The sequence below is a fragment of the Aegilops tauschii genome, chromosome 3 (assembly GCF_002575655.3).
Source record: "Aegilops tauschii subsp. strangulata cultivar AL8/78 chromosome 3, Aet v6.0, whole genome shotgun sequence".
NCBI classification, from domain to species: domain Eukaryota; kingdom Viridiplantae; phylum Streptophyta; class Magnoliopsida; order Poales; family Poaceae; genus Aegilops; species Aegilops tauschii.
The window spans coordinates 198,139,730-198,148,719 of NC_053037.3; positions in this window are offsets into that span (position 1 = coordinate 198,139,730).

Consider the following 8,990-nt stretch of genomic DNA (forward strand, 5'->3'; position numbering starts at 1 on the left):
ATTTTTTTGTGATTCTTTTTCTGATAGTCTTATAATTTTGTCTAGTTTTTTTATGGGATTTATTTGGAAAAAATTTGGAACAATTTTTATGCACGCGTTGGTTTTCACGTTAGTATGCCTTTTCGCTATACCGTAGTTTCCGGAAGAGGTGACGGAGCCGCGAACTTCGCCGAGCTAGACTCCGACTTCCCCGAACCAGGCAAGCATGTTTGAAACTTTGATATGATAGGTGTTTTGCATGTTTGCGTGAAAGGTTGTGCGTGGCATATGAGTATCGGTGAGTATCTCGTTGCTTGTGAGGCAACTACCCGTGTGTTCCAAAGTTACTGTGATCTCTGATGAGAGATGGCCTAGTCATGTGGTGACATGAAGGGCAGTAAGGTGGTACTGTTGTAGCATGCCAGCCTTGCGTCATCCGATAATCTCTGACGTTAACGCAGACGGAGTCACGTTATCGTTCTTCCCCCTTCCGTGCTACCACTTGTTTTCTGCCAGAATGCGGTTTAGTAAGTTGGTAACCTCTTTCCGTGTACACACCAAACAGAGGGGCCGGGATGATGGTTCCATGGCCCTGGATTAAAGCCAGTCATCCGGTCAGGGGGCATGGGTGTTTCCGGTTGGGACCGAGAGGGGGCACCCCTTAGAGCGCGCGTATAGAAATTTGATCCCATGCTACGCGAGGTTGTAGCCTCCCCGTCTCAAGGTTTTTCTTGAACGTTGCCAAGGGTGATTCCTGGCTTCGGATTGTTGAATGGGTGTGTACTGGTTAGATGTGTTTCTTCCAAAACACCATAAACGGAACTAGTCCCCGTGACTACTGAAATCAGTTGGTTGTGGTTAAAGTACAAACTCTGCAGAGTCAAATCCTTCCGAGTCATCGTATCCAAGGTCAAGTATCGTGATCAGCGTATCCATGTCTATGTCATAACCTCGTGGTATATTCTTCTTTCCGGTAAGTGAGCCAGAGTAGTAATCTTGGCTGAACGTTATTCCTGTGGATGGACTAACCCTGTTGTTTGTCTCATGTTTGATTATTCTCTTGATATGATTTAAAAATTCATGAGCTACTAAGTTATGAATATAAGCCCTTTATGTGATGTCGCTCAGACGTCCGACTGTGGCATGTTTGTCTCTTACTTTCAATATAAGCCCTTTATGTGATGTCGCTCGGACGTCCGACTGTGGCATGTTTGTCTTACTTTCAATATAAGCCCTTTATGTGATGTCGCTCAGACGTCCGACTGTGGCATGTTTGTCTCTTACTTTCAATATGAGCCCTTTATGTGATGTCGCTCAGACGTCCGACTGTGGCACGCACTGTCTTTTATTTTTCTGTTATAAGCCCTTTATGTGGTGTCGCCCCGACGCCCGACTGCGGCATTATTATTCTTGCAGTTTCCTCTCGAGGAGTCATTCAGACCCTCGTTTGGCACCCAGTATTTATTTTGGGATTTCGGGAGGACTACCGCCCGACTTCTCTGTCATTTTCCCATGCATTATTGTCTCTATGTCTGAACGCACTTGTTAATCTGTTCATATGCTCCATGTTTACATTTGTTATATCTTATGTCCGAACTGTCTTGCGAGTACTTTCATAGTACTCACCTGGCTTGTTGATTTGGCCAGATGTTGACGAAGGCGATCTCTTGGATGAAGAGTTTGATAGTGAGTCCGACGCCTAGAGGAATCCCAGTCAGTCCTATGCGATCCTGGATATTGGTCACTTGTATTATATACGCTTCCGCCACCCGCAATAAACCTCCTCGAGCTTCTCCCCGACGCTCCAAGAGCTGTAGTTTGCAGGAGTCATATCACCCGCTCCGCTGTGATATTTCCACTACCGTTGTTGTCGTGAGTTAGTATTTATGCCACCCTATCCGCCGTTATGTTTATTCGGCGTGCATGTAATAAATTGTTGAGCAGTCCCCGCTCAACCTTGTATTATATTCAGTACTCCTGGTACTTTTCTTCTGTGACCAAGATATTGTCTACCAGTGAGAAGGAATTCTTCTTTACTGGTCCGTAAAAGGGATTGGTCTCTCAATAAATATTTTATTGAAAAACCGGTCGTGACACCAAGCGGCACACTCGGTGCGGCGGAACAATATGTACATTATTTAGAGAACATAAAGGGGCCTCGACTTGAACAACTACGTGGAAGCGGAATAACGTCGTAGCGGAAGCTCCATATCACAGGGACACTGATGTGGACACGATCTAGACTCGAACAGCGCTCCTTTCCAACGAGACTTTCCTGAAATCTGGCATGACACGCTAGGTCAGTACATTGAATGTACTTGCAAGCTCACAACAAGCATAATCATAATGACAAACAATATCATGATATTTAACCAATTATTAATAATGCAACATTATATGTCAACATGCTGTGATCAAGCCCGAACGTCCCTCAGGACAGCTTACCAACTGTGATCATCTCTGGACCACAAACACACCACCATAGTGGTCTTTCTCAAGAACAACTCGTGATCCTTACGGCGATCACAACCACGACCATCATTTGGTCCCAAATACCTCGATGGCCTTTCTGCCATCCATTGACAATGCAAAGTTCATAGCTTAGTGTGCAATTTTTATTAAACGTTGACTCATGGTGGGACCTAGTATGAGGTGTCCGTGACCGTGGACTCGGCTATCGATAGATTATACACTCTGCAGAGGTAGCACACTGTACCCACACCACGGAACCCATGGCCTCGCATTCCCATTCGGGTGGACCAACAGCATTCCGACAAAACCCCTCCATTGCCACAGCACTCTCCCGGCCACTCCGACCCAAATCCCCAACGGGCTGGTCCTGGGTGGCCCCGGCCGTGTCTACCAAAGACACCCCGACCACCTTCGTGGTAAAAACACTCCCACTCGGGGACTCGGTACCATAATCTCATCAACGAGCACACAAGATTATGTGTGCTTACCGGGCCAGGGCAAACACGACATAATCTTCCCTAGATGGAGGCACCGACCAGAGGCCGTGTCAATGGACCGAATCAAGGCCTTCCCACAAGGCAAATGTGGTTGCATTGGAAAGAAACTCGATTCAGCGGCACCATGACCCAGTCAACGGTATATTCAAGTTGAGTTATATTCAGGATTAACTTTAAACTAAAAATGATCGGTGTCATAGCATGCCATGAAATGCAAAACAACACATGCATCACATATTGATAAAAATGACCGACGTCATCCATATGCACACCAAGCATAAACGTCAACAACTCATATTACTCTACCTGCTCAAAATGACTCACAACTTCACCAAAATATTTTGTAACATGTTTTATTAATTTCCTACGCAAGAAAGTAACTCCGATAAATTTTTCATATGCTTGACCAAAAGATATCATTATCAACAACTCCTAATTTCTTTATCACTAAGTTGGGTTCAAACATTCTGTAAGACAAGTAATATGATTAAACAAGTATTTAACAGAATATTTTCTAACAAATTTTTATCAATTTAAGAATGCAAACACAAAGCTTTAAATAATTACTAACATGCATACCAAAATTATTTCTAACATCACCTCAAATAAATTTTAACTTGCTTTACCCACTTAAACTAGTTTCAACTATTCTGTAAATCAAGCATAACAACTGACCAATACTTAACAGAATACAAATAATTCAATAATTATTTAAATGCATGGGTTAATCATTTCATTTAAGTGAGAAAATCAGAAATATTGAAATGGCATCATAAAAATGTTGCTGTGGCTTGCCTTAGTGCAGATGAGGTTCAGAAGCCTCCTGGTGATCCTCAAGACAAGCCTCACCTTCTAAAAATAATTTTAAACACAAAAACAAAATATCAAGAACACTTCTGAAATTCACCAGAAATTCTAAACAGCTCAGAAAAATCTCATCTTTGGTGAGTTGTTAGATTTCCTTTCAAAGAACACAATGCAAAAAGAATCATCTCATTTGGACTTATGGTTAATAAGTTAAAATTGTTTGAAGCTCTCTGGAATATAAATGAATTTGAATAAAAAGAAACAGCTGGGGGTGATGTCGAAGGCGTAAAGCCCAGGGGCGCCACCACTCGTACCGCTTCGCGCGTGTACTAAGTGGCTCACTAGCGGGCCCCGCTAGTTAGGTGGGGAAGAGGGAGAGGGAAACAGAGAGGGCCGCGGCTTCGCCGGAGCTCTCGCCGGCGACGAGGGCTCCTTGGCCCAAACGAGAGGGAGGGATTGAGAGAGGGGACGATGGCGCACCTTCCCGTACCCGTAGCGTGGCTAGGGGTGGTCGGACAGCGTCGGAAACTAGCTCGCAAGCGGAGGCAGAACGTGGAGGTCGCTGGAGTTGAGGAAGACGGCGAGCAGAGGTCACTCCAGAGGTTGCAAGCGGGCGAGATGGCCTCACCGGAGAGAGGCGGAGGCCTTGGAGGGGTCGCCCAGGCCTGGGAGGGGCTGGAGCTACCGCGGCAACCAGAGGGGATCGCCGGCGAGCTCGAGCTCGGGGGCGGCGGCCCGAGGCCTGCCCGGCCGGGCTACGGCTTCCTACTCAATCGTGGGGTGTGTGTGAGTGCTGGATGGTGCTCGAGGAGGCTGGGGGTGGCTCTATTTATAGGCGAGCGGCGAGGGTGCTTCGGGCTCCGCAAGTGGACACCTGTCCACGGCGTCAGTGGGAGGGGAAGAAGGCGACGGAGGTCAAGCCGCCACTGTGGGCGAGCGGAGACGAGCACATGATCAAGGGGATGGCGACGAGCACAGTGCGCTCCGCACTGTTGGGCTGGCCGGACCTTGCCCGTGCTCGCTGTGGCGAGCTCCGGCATCGGCGAGTGCCAGGGAAGAGTTAAGGACGTCGAGACGATGATGGTGGCGGGGTTTGGCATGTTTGGGCAGCCGGGGGAAGCGAGCACGCTCGAACAAAGCGCTCGACGTCACCCAGAGCGCGTCGACACGCATGCCTGGCATCATGGACACGCGTGGTCACCGCACGAACTCTCTCCTCAGGCCAGCCTTCGTCCAAAAATCATGCCTGGCATGTTGTTCGTGGTAGTTTTGAAGTTTACCACGGTTTGGTTTGGATCCAGGTGCAGTAGAGAAGATTTTACAAGCTAGGTAAGTTTCTGGTCAGTAACTTTGTGATGTTACTGTGGTCAAATGGCTGGGAGTTTGGGGCTATGCTTTGGAGGCTAGTTATAAGTTACTAAGGTAAAGATGCACAAGAAAGTTCAGGTCAAATGGAGCAAGTAAAATGGTAGTTGCTGTAGAAACCAGCATTTCTGTCCAGAACAGAAAAGATTTTCTGTAGCAAAAATATTCCAAAAGTGATGAAATATTTTTGCTCAGGGAGGTGCCCTAGGGTCCCTAGAATATTTGTGAATTATCTTAGAATTTTCTAAGCCATAAAAATTAGGGTTGCCTTGAAGCAAACAGATCTGGCTTAGGGTTTTTGAGAGAAAATGAATATTTTTCATTTAAGAAAAATATTCCATAGGTTATTTTGTGGTGGATCAGAAGTGAAGTGATGGTTTGGGAGAGAAGTGAACACTTGGGGTGAAAGCCAAGGATTCCCAAGTGTTTAAGTCCAAATGAAAAGATTCAGAAACTCCAAGTTTCAAAACCTTTCAAATGAAATTTCAAGCAAATAAGAAAGGGCAAAAACCAGGCTGTCAAAAACCTCCCCCACTTAGAATGAATCTCGTCCTCGAGATTCGGTTGCTTGGGAAAACCACTCTGGATACTGACTCTTAAGGAACTCTTCCTGCTCCCAAGTTGCTTCTGACTCGGTGTGATACTCCCACCGGTCTTTGAAAAAAATTCTGACTTTGCTGCGAGTGACCCTTTCCACTTGATCCAAAATTTTGGACGGTCTTTCTTCATAAGTTAAATCCTTTGCCAATTCTATCTCAGCCATTGCAGTCCTTTTATTAGGCGGGGATATGCATCATCTCAATTGCGAAACATGGAACACATTGTGTATTTCTGACAACTCCGGGGGTAGTTCCAGTTGGTATGCAACCATACCCACTCGAGACATAATTGAGAATGGACCAATGAATCTGGGTGCCAGCTTTCCATGAGTCTGAAATCGCTTAACTCCTTTCATAGGAGTGACTCGGAGGTACACATGTTTCCGGGTTCAAAACTGACATGGCGGTGCTTTGCATCACAATAACTCTTCTGCCGGGATTTGGCCAATTGCAGTCGGTCTCTGATTTCCCTGACTTGTTTCTCGGCTTCCATCATGAGATCGGTTCCGAAGATATGGCTATCTCCAGCTTGAGACCAATTTAGAGGAGTGCGGCACTTACGACCATATAGAGCTTCATAGGGTGACATCTTTAGACTGGTCTGGAAACTGTTGTTATACGAGAACTCGGCGTATGGCAAGCAATCTTCCCAGTTCGCCCTGTTGGCTAGCACACAGGCTCGCAACATATCTTCGAGTGTTTGATTTAGTCGCTCTGTCTGACCGTCCGTCTAGGGGTGATAAGCAGTACTATATTTTAGTGTTGTCCCCAAGGCTTGATGGAGGCGGGACCAGAAAGCGGAGGTAAACAAAGAACCTCGGTCAGAAGTGATAGTCCAGGGTACCCCATGCATACTGATGATTCTGGATACATACAGTTGCGCCAGATCATTTGCTCTGTATCTGGTGCTGACCAGGATGAAATGAGCAACCTTGGTTAGGGTGTCCACTATAACCCAGATTGCGTCTTTGCCTCGCTGAGTCCTAGGCAATCCGGTGATGAAGTCCATGCAAACATCATCCCATTTCCATTGTGAAACTGGCAGTGGTTGGAGAAGTCCGGCTGGCTTCTGATGCTCTACTTTCACCTTGTTGCATATGTCGCAACAGGCTACAAAATAGGCAATGTCTTTCTTCATCCCATTCCACTAGAATATTTGTTTAAGGTCTTCATACATTTTCGTACTTCCCGGATGAATGGAATACGAGGATTCGTGTGCTTCTGACAAGATTTTCCTCTTCAAGTCCGGTTGATTTGGTACACAAATTCGTCCACGGAATCGGAGGGTACCGAAGTTGTCCTTGAAGAAATCTGGGGGCTGCCTTGCATGTTTTTGTAGCTTGGCGTCATCTGGCTGGGCCTTGCGGATTTCCATCTCAAGTGTGGGGGTAACTTCCAAAATATTAGTGAGGCTAGCATCCACGATGACCAAGTTGAGCTGAGCGATCTCCTCCTGAAGTTCGGTAGGCAATGATTTTAACATGACATTTAAGCTGACGGGCTTTCGACTGAGCGCATCGGCAACGACGTTGGCCTTGCCTGGATGGTAATTTATTCCAAGGTCATAATCCTTGACCAACTCTAACCATCTTCGCTGACGGAGATTTAAATCTGGCTGAGTGAAGATGTACTTGAGGCTTTTGTGGTCGGTAAAAATTTGGCACCTTTTTCCAATGAGATAGTGTCTCCAAATTTTTAATGCATGAACCACTGCAGCCAAATCCAAATCATGAGTAGGATAATTTCCCTCATGTGGTCGTAGTTGTCGTGATGCATAGGCTACTACCTTGCCGTCTTGCATCAATACACAACCAATACCTTGTCTGGAGGCATCGCAGTACACGTCGAAGCTGCGATAAATGTCTGGAAGAGTCAATACGGGTGTGGTTGTCACACGCGTCTTTAGCTCATAAAAACTCTTCTCACAGTCCTTGGTCCACTCAAACTTTGTATCCTTTTTGAGCAGTTCCGTCATAGGTTTAGCAATTTTGGAAAACCCTTCAATGAAACGACGATAGTATCCAACTAACCCAAGGAAACTCCGGATCTGTGTTACAGTCGTGGGCGGTACCCAATCGAGCACATCCTTTACTTTGCTCGGGTCCACGGCTATGCCTTCGGCGGATAGTACATGCCCGAGAAACCCAACTTGCTTGAGACAAAATTCGCACTTACTGAACTTGGCGTATAGCTGATGGTTCCGGAGCTGTTGTAGCACTGCCCGGAGGTGATCCTTATGCTCTTCTTCACTCTTGGAGTAAATGAGGATGTCATCGATAAAGACTACCACAAATTTGTCGAGGAAGTCCATGAACACCTTGTTCATCATATGCATGAATAAGGCAGGGGCATTGGTGAGACCAAAGGACATCACAGTATATTCGTAAAGACCGTATCGTGTAGTGAATGCGGTCTTAGGAATATCTTCCCTTTTAATCTTGAGCTGATGATACCCGGTCCGTAAATCGATTTTTGAGAATACTTTAGCCCCACTGAGCTGATCGGACAGATCATCAATCCTTGGCAGTGGGTATTTATTTTTTTATGGTGACCTCATTCAGCTGGCGATAATCTATGCACATACTGAGACTGCCATCCTCTTTACCCACGAAGATTGCAGGTGACCCCCACGGTGAAGAGCTGGGACGAATATAACCTTTCCGGAGTAATTCGTCAAGCTGTTTCTTTAGTTCCACTAATTCTAATGAGGGCATCCGGTAATACTTCTTGTATAATGGTGCGGTTCCGGGCACAAGATCTATGGCAAATTCCAGTTCCCGATCTGGTGGCATGCCTGGCAGTTCTTCTGGAAACAAATCAGGGTACTCACTGACCACAGGAATAAATTCCAATTCGACCATAGGAGTGCACACTAGTTCTGGCTTGGGTATATGCTTGCGAGCATAGAATTTGGTGAGCTGCCCATTCAGACTGGTTAAATTGACTTCTCGGGTTGCGCAGTTTATACAAACTTGATATTTGGTCAGCCAATTCATTCCCAATATAATATCCAACTGTTCAGACTCAATGATTATCAGAGATGTTGGAAAGTGGACCCCGTTGATATTGATCTCCAGATCACGGCAGACTAGATTGCTCTTGATTATAGATCCCGGGGTTTGTACCAGCATATTTTTGCCCAAAATTGTGCAAGGAAAATTGTTTTGGGCGGAAAATAAAAGAATGGGAAGCCCCACGGTCAAATAAAATTACTGCAGGTATGTCATTAACAGAAAACATACCAATGCCGACTTCTGGCTTCTCTTGGGAT